Raw genomic sequence first — 12,795 nt, 5'->3', positions numbered from 1 at the left:
GGATGCACATAACCACTCAAATCTTTCAAATGGTATGCCCCAAAAGGAAAAACTCTATGAATTTGATATGGTCCTTCCCAGTTAGGTGACCATTTGCCAAATCTATGGCTTCTAATCCCTATTGGGAGTATTGTCTTCCACACCAAATCACCTTCATCGAAGCCAATGTGTTTGACTTTCTTGTTATAATTTTTGGCTGCTTTCTTCTTCTGAAAGAGAATGCTATTTAATGCCAAAATTCTAGCTTCATCTATATCTTCTAATTCCCAGCACATACTTTGATAGTACTGCTCAGGATCCAACTGGTCTTGGCATCTTACCCTTAAGGATTTAACATTGATCTCCACTGGTAACACTGCATCATGCCCATAAACTAAGGCATAAGGAGTGACTCATGTGCTTGACCTTGGGGAAGTTCTATAAGCCCACAATACATCTAACAATAAGTTGTGCCAATCTCTCGGATTATCTTCCACAACCTTTTGTATTCCCTTTTTTAAGGACTTGTTAGATGACTCAGCTTGACCATTGGCTTGTGCGTAATATGGAGTGGAATTCACAAGGCTAATCCCGAACTCAGTCACAAAAGACTTTACCATTTTCCCATAAAAAACAGTCCCATTATCGACCGTTATCATTTGTGGGATGTCAAATCTATGGATCAAATCTTTAATGAACCCAATAACCTCCGTCTGATCTACAGCTTTATATGGTTTGGCTTCGACCTATTTGGTGAAATAATCAGTAGCCACCAAAATAAAACAATGATGCTTCGAAGAGGGAGGGTGTATTTTCCCCATCATATCCATGGCCCATCCTCTGAATGGCCAAGGCTTTACTACTGCATGTAGATCAGTTACAAGCACATGCCTTATTGTACCATGCTTTTGACATGCCTGGCAGCCCTTTGCATATTCTATGCAATCTTTAAGGATAGTCGGCCAATAATAGGAATGTCTTCGAAGCAGCCATCTCACCAGGCTGATGTGCACCACAGATACCTTCGTGAACTTCAGCCATAGCTATTAATGCTTCTTTTGGCCCTAAACATTCTAACAATAGACTATCTCCCCCTCTTTTGTAGAGATCATTGTTGTATATGATATATTGCATAGATTGCAATTTAACTCTTCTGCTGGCTTTCGATGATGGGCCAGCCAAGTATTGTATTATTGGATGTCTCCAATCCTGTTCCTGCAGGTCATTATAATTGATTTCTAGGACCATGTTCCTCTTACTTAAAGGTGGTATAGGTTTTTGGTATGTCGTTTGGCTTACATCCCAATGGGTACCATCTTTACTCTTGAAATTCGAAGCTTTCTACGCCACATCGTTAGCTCTATTATTCAAGAATCTCGGGACATAAGTTACATTTATTATTTCAAATTGAGAGAGCAAATGTAATGCGACGACATAATATGGCAGCATACTTATACTTTGACACTTGAAAATCCCTTTTACTTGGTTAACGACCAATTGGAAATCTCCAAATATATCAACTGCATGTACTTGTAATCCAATAAGAATTTCCAATCCCACTATCAAAGCTTCATATTCAGCTTGATTATTAGAACAAGCAGTTTCATCTATTCTGAAACCATGTGTGGTTTCTATTCCTTGTAGTGACTTGATTACTATACCAATTCCAATTAGGTCATTGGCTTTCGATCCATCGAACCACATTTGCCATGGCTCAACACTGGCCATACTGAGTTCCATTATTTCTTGACTCTCTGTTTGAGACGGATGGTCTGCCAAAAAATTGGCTAAAACTTGTCCTTTCACTGCCCTTTGGGGCACATATTCTAAGTGAAATTCTGACAGGGCTAATACCCATTTGCCAATTCTTCCCCTCAACATAGGTCTAGATAACATGTATTTAACCAAATCTGTGGTTGCAATTACCAAGACAGTTGTAGGCAAAAGGTAATATCTTAATTTCATTACAGCAAAATACAGTGCAAGGCAAAGCTTTTCTACAGCTAAATATTTACATTCGCAAGAATTTAAAAACCTACTAAGGTAATAAACAGCTTGCTCCTTGCCTTCCTCATTGTCTTGGGCCAAGAAAGCTCCCAATGAATCTTCTGCTACGGCTATGTACAACTTCAAAGGCTTAACGTCATTTGGTGGCATCAGTACTGGAGGATTGGCCAAGTAGGCTTTGATTCCATCGAAAGCACTTTGATGCTCCATTGTCCACACAAATTCCTCTTCATCTTTCAGCCTTAATAAAGAAGAAAAAATTTTAGTTTTCCTTGCAGTGTTAGAAATGAATCTTCGAGGAAAATTAACCTGACCAAGGAACTTTTGTAATTCTTTCTTACTTGATAGAGGTCTGGCTTCAATGATGGCTTTGGCTTTATTCTGGTCAATCTGTATTCCTTTCTTGTGTACTACATAGCCCAAGAAGTTTCCAGATGATACGCCAAAAGCACACTTAAGAGGATTAAGCTTCAATTTAAACCTTCTCATTCTTTCAAAGGCTGCCTCTAGGTGAAACAAATGTTCCTCCATGGATTGGGATTTAACCACAATGTCGTCAATATAACATTCTAAATACCCACCAATAAGGTCATGAAAGATAGTGTTCATAGCCCTCTGATATGTGGCCCCAGCATTCTTCAGGCCAAACGGCATTTTAACCCATTCGAAAGTCCCAATATTCCCAGGGCATCTAAATGCTGTCTTGTGAACATCTTCCTCCGCAATACAGATTTGGTTATAGCCTGAGTGTCCATCCATCATTGATAAAATGTGATGTCCTGCTGAGCTATCCACCAACAGATCTACTATAGGCATAGGATATTCATCTTTTGGAGTTGCCAAATTTAGGTTTCTAAAATCAATGCATACTCTCATTTTGCCATTTTTCTTAACTACAGGTACAATATTAGATAGCCACTCAACATACCTGGCTGTTCTGATAAAGCCTGCCTTGAGTAGTCTAAGAATTTCTTCCTTGACTTTCTGGATCACCTCTGAACCCATTCTTCTTGGTTTTTGTTTGTATGGCTTGAAGTTAGGCTTCATGGGAAGCCTATGTTCCATTAATGACCTATCCAATCCTGGTAGTTCATTGTATGACCATGCAAAACAATCTTTATATCTTCTCAGAATAACCAATAACTGGTCCCTATCAAGAGAACTCAACCAAGCACTTATATAAATGGGTTGTTGTACAGAATCTTCCCCTAAATTTATTTCTTCTAAGGGGTCTTGTATCTGAGTACTTACTAGAACTCCTTCTTTGATCTTCTCTGACTTCGCAGAAATCTCCTTGCTGTGTTCTGCTTCCAGGCTCTTTGATTCCTCCTCTTTATTCTCCTCCTCATAGACAAAATCTGTCCACAAGGTTCCTTCTTCCTGTATTTCTTGGACTTTTGTTTCTATGTCCAATGCACAGTATTTATCAAGGGTCAAAACTCTGGCTTGTTGCTGCTCCCGCTTGCAGCCAATCGTCATGACTTCTTTCTCCTGCTCTCGAACTTTCTGGACTATTGACTTTATATCCAATATTGAAAACTTGATTAAAGCCAAAGACCTGGCTTCTAGTGCTTCATCTTGCTGCCTATAACCAGGCATCATTGTCATCTTTAACCACTAGCTCTTCACCAGCACTCTCCTGGACTAATTGCTTCAGGTGTGCTACTTCCTTATCAGCCGTTACTTCGGCTGAGCCATCGAATTCCATCAGTATACTGAGCAGTGCCACGCCATCAATATACAACTTGGCTTCTGCGAAATCTGCACAGGCTATGAAAGGTTGAGGATCTGCATTAATTTCCTCCGTCTTCCCATTGCCTAGAGCTATTATCATTTTCTGATGCAAAGAGGAAGGCACACATTTATTAGTGTGGATCCAATCTCTACCAAGTAAAGCATTGTACTTCGCATTGCTATCGATGACGAAAAACGCCGTCATGCAGTCCTTGGTTCCCACACTCAGGTTGATGGGTAGAATTCCCTGGGCCATCTGTTTGTCTCCAGCAAAACCAGCGATGGTTGTACTGGTTGGGATCAACCTGGGATTCCTCTTCCCTAATTTCTTCAAGGAGGATTTTGGTAATAAGTTCACCGCCGTTCCATTATCCACCAAGACTCGGTTTAACTGAACCCCATCGAAAAAGGCCTTAATGTACAAAGGCTTAACATGCTGCGTCATGGAATTCGAGGGATACTCGAATGGATACGAGAGGTTAATGCTTACCACTCCCTCGCTCTCATATTCAGCTTCCATTGGGGTGACCATTTCGAAATTATCTTGTACCATACTCGCTTATGAATCTTCACTAGAGATCGGAATTGGATCAGCTTCCTGCCCCTCTTGATTCTCATCTCCAGCTTGGAATTCCTGTGGTAGTATGTGTACCATGTTCACTGATACCGGGGGAAACGAGCCAAATTGGATGGCTGGCTGTACCTGTTTCCCCTCTTGGTCACCTTGGTCAATTACCTCAGAAACATCATGCATGATGCATTCTGGTATTTCATTGGTAACGGGTCCCTTCGAATGATTTTCCTCAACTGGTTTTCCAACCAGAAATGTTTGCTCAGCCATGAAAGCTTTGAACATTTCTTCTTCCACCATTTCTTTCTTCTGGCTTACGCCAATATCTTCTTCTGTTTCGCTACCACTCTCCATCAGAGCTTTCTCCAACCCTGCTAGACTTTCCTTCTCTCTGACCTTTAGTTCAGAATGAACCTTGGCCAACTGTTCTCTGCTGCGATCCACCTCGTTTTGTGAAACTGGCTTTGAATTATGGTCTGACTTTCGATTCTTCTTTTCTCCAGTCTGGATCATCGAAGAACTCTCTCCACTTTCTTTCAGGTCTCTCTGGTATTGGGTGTACCTACGCTGAATTTTCCTCCTTTGTGATCTGGAAATAATGGGGACCATATCTGGTTCCCTCGTTCTTAGGTGTTTCAGCAATACCCAGTTGTTGGGGGCCACCAAAGGAGGCTTAACCATCCTACTTTGATTTCCAAAATTCTTTTGGGTAGGCATTTCCCTAGGTTTGTTTTGCATCACAAACCAATCTGGGACTCCAGGTACCCACGAACTTACTGGCCCAGACGTTGAACTGCCTCTTTCTTCTTTTGAGGTCACCTTCGAGACTGGCTGTGAAGACAATTATTTGGCCCTATCTCCAAGCTTTGAGCCTGATTTAGGTTCTCGATGATGGTGATCATTTTCTGTCCTTTGTGAAGCTGGCCCAAGGGGCCAATTCCTGGTTTTGATCCCAAAACCTGAACTCTTCTCCAGCCTTCTTTCAGAATGACTACTCTCCAACCTGTAATAGTTAGGTGATCTGGACTCATATAAGGGCCTCTTACCTTTAGCATGCATTCTCTCAACTGCAGGCTCAACCACTAATGGCTGTCGCCTAACATTAGCCGGATACGGCCTTTTATTATAAGCATTGGTTGGTTTGGGACGCCTCTGCACATCCCTGTAATACTGCTTCCCATCGACTGGAAGGCCTTTCAACCACTTATAACTCAGTCTGCACCTGGGACACATTCGTTGCATTACGGCTGCCTCTAGAGAGTCATCATCCAGTACTTCTTCATCAGAGTCTTCCCTCTGATGTGAGAAATCTTGTCCCATAACTGGTGGACTTCTAAGGTCTTTTTTGGTTGCTGTCTGGTTGGCCACATGCATCTGTACATTGACTTCCTCCAATTCTTTCAAAGACAGGTTCTGAAAGTCTGACATAATGACATTGGCCGCCACCTCTCCAATTTCTGGAAATGGATTGCTATCGATCCCCATGGCTTTTTCAGCTTTGGCTGGGAACTTCAAACTCCCTTTCCGAATTTGTTCTTGGATCCTGTCTCGAAAAACAACACAGTTTTTAGTCGAGTGAGACCAAGAATTATGCCATTTACAATATATTTTTCCTTTAAGTTCATCAAGAGATGGAATTTTAACACCTTTTGGTAACTTAAGGAAGTTGGCTGCAAGCAAATGATCAAAAATGTCATCTGCCTTAGTTAAATCGAAAGAATATTTCCTGTGGAGATCTTTCTTTTTAAACTGCTGGTCAATTGTCGTATCTTTATGAATTAATGCTTCACAGATCATAGGCTCTTTTCCCACAATCTCTGCTGCATCAATCTCATAATTAGGATCTTTGTAGTATGTCCTATATGATGCATTATTTCGATCCTGTTCCTCTTCTAGTAATGCTTCATATCTAGATACTTTATAAGTCAGTTCCACTAAATCTCTAAACTCTGTTGAATCAAACTTCTTTCGAAGCCTGAACTCTAGGCCATTTTGAGCCAATCTTACGAATTCTGTTTCTGGCAAGATTACTTTACATTTATTTCGAGCCCTCTTAAATCTAGAAATAAACTGAGTAGCCTTCTCTTCAGGCCTTTGACTCAATCTTGCCAAATCTGCCATCGAAACTTCTGGCTCAGATTGGAAGAATTGGGCATGAAATGCCTCTTCCATTTGCTGCCAAGTCTGAATGGATCTAGGTGGAAGATTAATGTACCATACAAACGCTCCCCCAGTTAAAGAATCCGGGAATAGTCTCAATTTCATATAGTCATGATTGGTAAATTCACCACATTGAGCGGCAAACCTAGCAATATGCTCTACTGTTGATTGGTTTTCGTTCCCATGAAAGAGGACAAAATCTGGTACCCTGAAACCTCTTGGATATTCATGTACCCTATCGACCCATTCTGGGTATGGTTTTCTATACACAAGAGTTTGGACCCCCCGAGCCATTGGCCCACACAACTCCCTAACTATCTCAGTAATTTGGTCCCTAGGGACCATATTTTGTGCCTGCTGAACCACTATTGGGGGAACAAACACAGGATTTGGCGGACAAACTTGTGCTTGTGGTCCCCTTGGTCCATAAGGTGGTACATTCGGGACTTGCTGTCCCTGTGGTACAGGCTGCTGTTGGGGGTGTAAGTAACCTCTTTGAGCCTGTCCTACGAAAGGACCCACGAAAGGTGTTGGAACAGGTATTGTATCCCTTCCACTTGTAGGGAAACCTTCCAACCCCCCGTGTATAAATTCGAATAAGGGATTATTGTACCCCCTAGTGCCAGGTAGGGCTTCGAATGTTGGATTTGGAACCATTCTTATGCCATTTTCTTGTACTGGGCCAGATCCACCAATTTGCATGGCTTCACTGTTAAATATTGAGGCATTCTGGGCTGCCGCAAGCCTCGAAATGGGTTCGTACCAAGACTGAGGTGGTAATCTTTCATGAGTCTGATTACTGGTTTGACCATTGGAATGTCCATTAGCTTGCATAGGCTGTCTAGCCAATCTTTGCTGAGGGACATTTACTTCCTCCATGTGTCTCATATTTGTTGGTTGATGGTTATTCATTCGATCCAAAAAGGATACTACCCACCTTTCCATTGTGTTTATTAATTGCTGTCCCATAGCATCTACTAAGCCGCCCCACAGGTTGACTGGCTGGGTAGATAGGACACTAGATGGTCCAATTCCTTGGTCTGGTCCACTATTACGAACAAATGGTATTTGCTCTGAAGTATTGGTCTGTTCGACCATGGGTTCTGATAAAATAGGAGTCTCCACAGGATGTGTTATCACATTATCTTCTGGATTGGATGTCTCCACTTCTCCTTCCACGCCTTCTTCCAATCGTTCGTTCTCTCATTGTCTGCTACGTCTAGCCATTTTTTAAAGGGTCCTACAGGGCGTGCCAAAAATATATGTTGGCTTTTTGGCTTTCGAAGGTTACTTTTGTAATTATGAGCGTGCCAGCAAGGATCAATCAGTCCTTACAGAATTGTAATTGCCAAACAATTATTCAGACGATTGTGTTATGGTTCTTTCGGCCTCAATAAAGAGGACTTTTACTGGTGGCTTACTAGTAATTTGACTTCAGAGAACTTGAGCATAAGAACAGTTAAATAAACTAAAGCATTTCATTAGTATGAAAAACTTACAATGATCTTAGTTCCGTAGAGAATTATAGCGGCAATATACTCGAAAACTACTCCTACAAATGAAGTGCAGCGCAGGAACTTAAAGTACAGAAATATAAAGGACAGGAAATAACACTGGAATATGTAAAGTAATTCTTTAGATCTTTCTTCGTCCCTTTCTCTGAAGTCCTTCCTGCTATTTATACTCTCCGAAGATAACCACCGAATTGTACTTCAAACCGTCGAACTGCTCCTCCGTAATCGCTGATCATGCTACCTTATAAGTAGTTCCACTACGCCTTCACTTGCAGTTAGGCTTCCCCCTTATATTTGAATTTGAATGTGAGCAACCGTTGAAGCCACGTCACCGTACATCTCTTTGTTGATCCGCTACTACTCAGATCTTATAACAACCAATATTAACTACCACGTGTATGATCAGGATTGAAGACCTGCCTGGTCTCCCCGTATTACCCTTACTTTGCCACGCGTCGAATTGTCATTGGCTAGTACAAAATGTGTAGCCAACAGTGGGGTTACTTGATGATTTTTGCACAGTGGGTTTGGTGAGTTTAGATAATGAAGTTCTTCCAAATTATAAATAAATGGATAGAGAACGGGAAAGCGAGATGAGAGAGGTGGTGAGTCTATTCCCTACGATGTGGTCAAGATCACATGATATATAATTGGCTCTGATGTGATGATAGATGACAAAATGATGGTGGTCAAGATCACATGATATATAATTGGCTCTGATGTGATGATAGATGATAAAATGATGGTAGTGATATGGTGTAGACAAGTTCAAAATAGGATTAATAAAACAGCAAGTGAGGAAATGCTATGTGTACTTAAAAAAAGAATATTTTTGTTAAATAGACTAATAGAGGTGAATGAGAAGTCGAGGTTCACATCAAATTAAAAAATTTAAATTTAAATTTAAATAATTTAAAATTTAATTTATTAGGTAAGTTAAATTTTGAATTTAAAAAAAAATAATTCTCAAAATATTTTTATCACATGCCAATGCAAACCCGGGGCCCAACAACTAGCATTTGCTAAAAGGGAATCAAGTGGTCTCAAAAAACACGAAACTAGTATATTCTAGTAGGAATGACAACGGGGCGGGGCAGGCCCGGGGATCACGCTCCCCGTCCCTGATCTCCGATTGTGAAAATCTCCCCGGCCCCGATCCCTGACGGGGAACCTACCACCCTCCCCATTCCTGCCCTCCTAACGGGGATCGGGTTTCCCCGACCCCGAAAGTTCCCCGCCCCCCAAATCTGTTTCAACACCCCATCATCAACAACAACAACAACAAAATCATCATCATCAACATCAACATATCAACAGATTATAAACCAAAAAATTAAAAAAAAAATGGACAGATACACAAACAGATTAAAAAATGGACACAAATAGATCTGACATCCGTGTCACAGAGAGAGAGAGAGAGAGAGAGAGAGAGAACGAGAGAAAGAGAGAGATCTGTGTCACAAACAGATCTGAGATCTGAGATCTGCCTCTGACGCCGACTGCTTCCCCCTGTACACGATTAGAGACTGCAACTGCTCCCTTCCGACGCCGACTGTCCCTTCGTTACCGCCTCGACGCCGACTGTCCCTTCAATCTACTGAAAGAGAGAGAGGGAAGAGAGAATAGAGAGAGACGAAATGGAGAGAGAGAAGGGGTTGGGGCCAGCGGTGGTGGTGATGTCGCCGTCGGTGACTACGAGAGTTGAGAGAGTTAACACAGAGAGAAGAACGAGAGAGTTAAGAGTGAGAGTGAGAGTGAGAGTGAGAGTGAGAGTGAGAGTTGAGATGAGAGTAAAAAAGAGAGTGAGAGTGAGAGAGAGAGTTGAGATGAGAGTCAGAAAGAGATTAGAGAGTGAGAGATATAAAACAACACAGATATATTATATATATATATATGCATATAATATAAGGGGTTTGGTTTATTATATATATATATATATATACATATAAAGGGTATAAATGTAATTTTATTTCGGGGAAATTCAAGGATGGGGCCAGGGACGGGGACGGGGCCGGGGCCGGGCCGGGGCTTGAACACTGATCACCGTCCCCGGCCCGAAACAGTTCGGGGATTGATTTTCAAATACCGTTTTCTCCCTGTCGGGGGTATTTTTGAGGGAAAAACCTCATAAATCGGGATCGGGGTTGGGGATCCCCGTTGGGTCAGTTTCAAATTGTTATCCCTATATTCTAGGCTGAATATCCCAAAAAATGTCATGGTCCCAGAGGATTGATGATGGGTTATCTTAAACATTAAAAATAAACATTAAACTATAAATTTTTTAGAATACTGGTAAAATTTACACAAGAATAAATGTGAAATTAAACTAATTTAATTATTAAATTTCTAAATTAATTATGCTAAAAAAAGAGATGATGGTTCATAGACTAATAATAATTAAAATAGATTAAGAGATTAAACTAGGAATTAAAATTGAAGCTGAAGTTACTGATTTTAAGAAAATCCTAAGGTAATGAATTCAGTACTAGTTACATAAATAAGGTTTCAAATTGGAAATCAATTATGTTATGGTTTGAATCAAATAATACTTTACAGCTACAAGTTCGAAGCATTGATCAAGAGAATTATCACGTTCAATGTATAGACACAAACCATCTCAAGTAGCACAAGTCGTTCGCTCTTAGTTAGGGTAGCAACACGACTCGTCTCTCGTAGTATGACTTATCTCATACCTTGACTATGAAAGAATAGAAAACCATTACATGAAAAGCATTCAACAATCACAGAAAGTAGAATACTTGAAGAATATAATGGAAAATATATATAAGAATTTCTTAAAGACCATACAACTTGTTCAAACCATTACATGCAATGAAAATCAAAGAGTAAACCTATTTGCTTGACTAGGGTTTCATCAAAACCCTAGAAATAGAACTAGCCACTCATGGAGAAGTGAAAAGAGGAAGAGGAAGAGGAAGAGGAAACCACCATGGAAGATCTTCTTGAAGCTTGAAACCCTTCTCTTCAAACCCTAGCCCCTCATCTCTTTCGAAAAATTTTAGAATCCTAATCCAGCCTTTTTTTCTTTCTTTTTATTCCCAGTTAGACAAAGTCAAAATTCCACGCACATGTCCCTAGGTCGGCCACTCAAGCGCCCACATTTTCTGCTCAAGTGGTGATAGGTTGTACGCGCGGTGAAGTCTGGCCGCACGTACGGTGAGATGGCAGGTTGAGAATTTTCATTGCTTGCGCGAAGAATCTACTTTTGTGCCATTTTTTGCCTGAATTTGCATGTTACTTGCCAAATCTGTACAAGTACACAAAACACATCATTTTCGCCAAATAATCATAATTCAAAGACTATAAATGTAATTTAAGTGACCTTAATGTGGTACCATTCGGCCTACATCACTTGAGAAGTTATTCTGTGCTGTTGGAGATTGGTGAACAAGGTGAGACTTACAATTTTGTACTTAGGCAAAGAAAAAAAAATCACTTTTGTTACATATTTATCTATGGATTGTTTTGAAAAGTGCTAAATAAATTGATTTTTTTTTGTTTATTACAAAAATATGTGTAAAAAATAGAGAGTTATGTGACTAAATAAGTCAAAAAGTGAATAAATTGACTTATAAGTTACAAGGTTGTGTTTTATAAACTGAAAACTGGAGATTGAAAATGAAGTATTAAAAATTGAATGCGGAATTTTTTAATTTGAAAAACTGTTTGATAAAAATTTAAATGTTAAATTAAAAATAATTTATTTGATATGTATAAAACCAAATTTAAAATTTGTTATTTTTAAATTGTATATTTTAATTCTTATATTGTGTTAGTGGTGGTATGATGGTAGTGGCAGAAGCAGTGGCAGTGGCAGTGGCTTGGTGGTGATAGTGGTGGTGACAATGGTAATATTGATGATGGTGGTAGTAATAGCAGTAAAATGATGACAGTGCTTATGACAACAATGATAATGGTAATAAACTTGGTAATAATGGTGGTGGTGGCAGCGACAGCATTATGGTGGTGGTGATGGTAGCGATAGCGATAGCGATAGCGATGGTGGTGGCGGTGGCATAATGGTGGTGGTAGCGGGTAATGGACGTGGTGAGTTTATATAAGTGTGCATTGATATTTATATTTAGCATTTATAAATTTAATCAAAATTAAGTAAGTTTTATATGAAATAAAATTTTCATAAGTTTTACCTTACATTTTAAGAACCTCTTAAATTTTTAAGTGATTTTAAATATGGTTATCAAACGGGCTTAATTGATTATTACTTAGTTACTGTTTGGCAATTGGCTAATACATTCAATTTTAAGTGCTGAATCATATTATCAAATACCCCTTAAGTCACTTCCCAAAAGAGACTTATATATATTACATATTTTTATGATAAATATTATATAATCTTTTAATAAATTTACACTACAAGAAATAACACATTCGGCAACTAATTTTGCTGACTAAACAAAATGTAGTCGCCAAAGGTACACGCATTAGCTACTAAATTTTTTTTTGTCACCAACGGTACACACATTAGCTACTAAACAATATTTGGTCGCCAAAGGTACATGCATTAGCTACTAAAACTATTTGGTCGGCAAAAGTACATTATTTAGCTACTAAAAATAAATTTAGTTTGTATTTTTTTTACTTTTGGTGACTAATTACGTGTTAGTTGTTAAAAATATCATTTTGGGCGACTAAAAATGAAGTTGGTTGCTAATTGCACAATCTTTAGATATTACAAATTTATTTTATCGGTATTTATTTTATTTTTGGCTACTAATTGTGTGTTAGTCGTGGAAAATAAACTTTTGGGAGACTAAAAAATATTTTGGCTGCTAAATGTCCAATCTTTAG

Source organism: Camellia sinensis, chromosome 13 (assembly GCF_055761805.1).
Source record: "Camellia sinensis isolate YWXY chromosome 13, ASM5576180v1, whole genome shotgun sequence".
Lineage (NCBI taxonomy): Eukaryota > Viridiplantae > Streptophyta > Magnoliopsida > Ericales > Theaceae > Camellia > Camellia sinensis.
The sequence above is the reverse complement of the archived record's forward strand: the minus strand, read 5'-3'. Positions refer to the sequence as shown.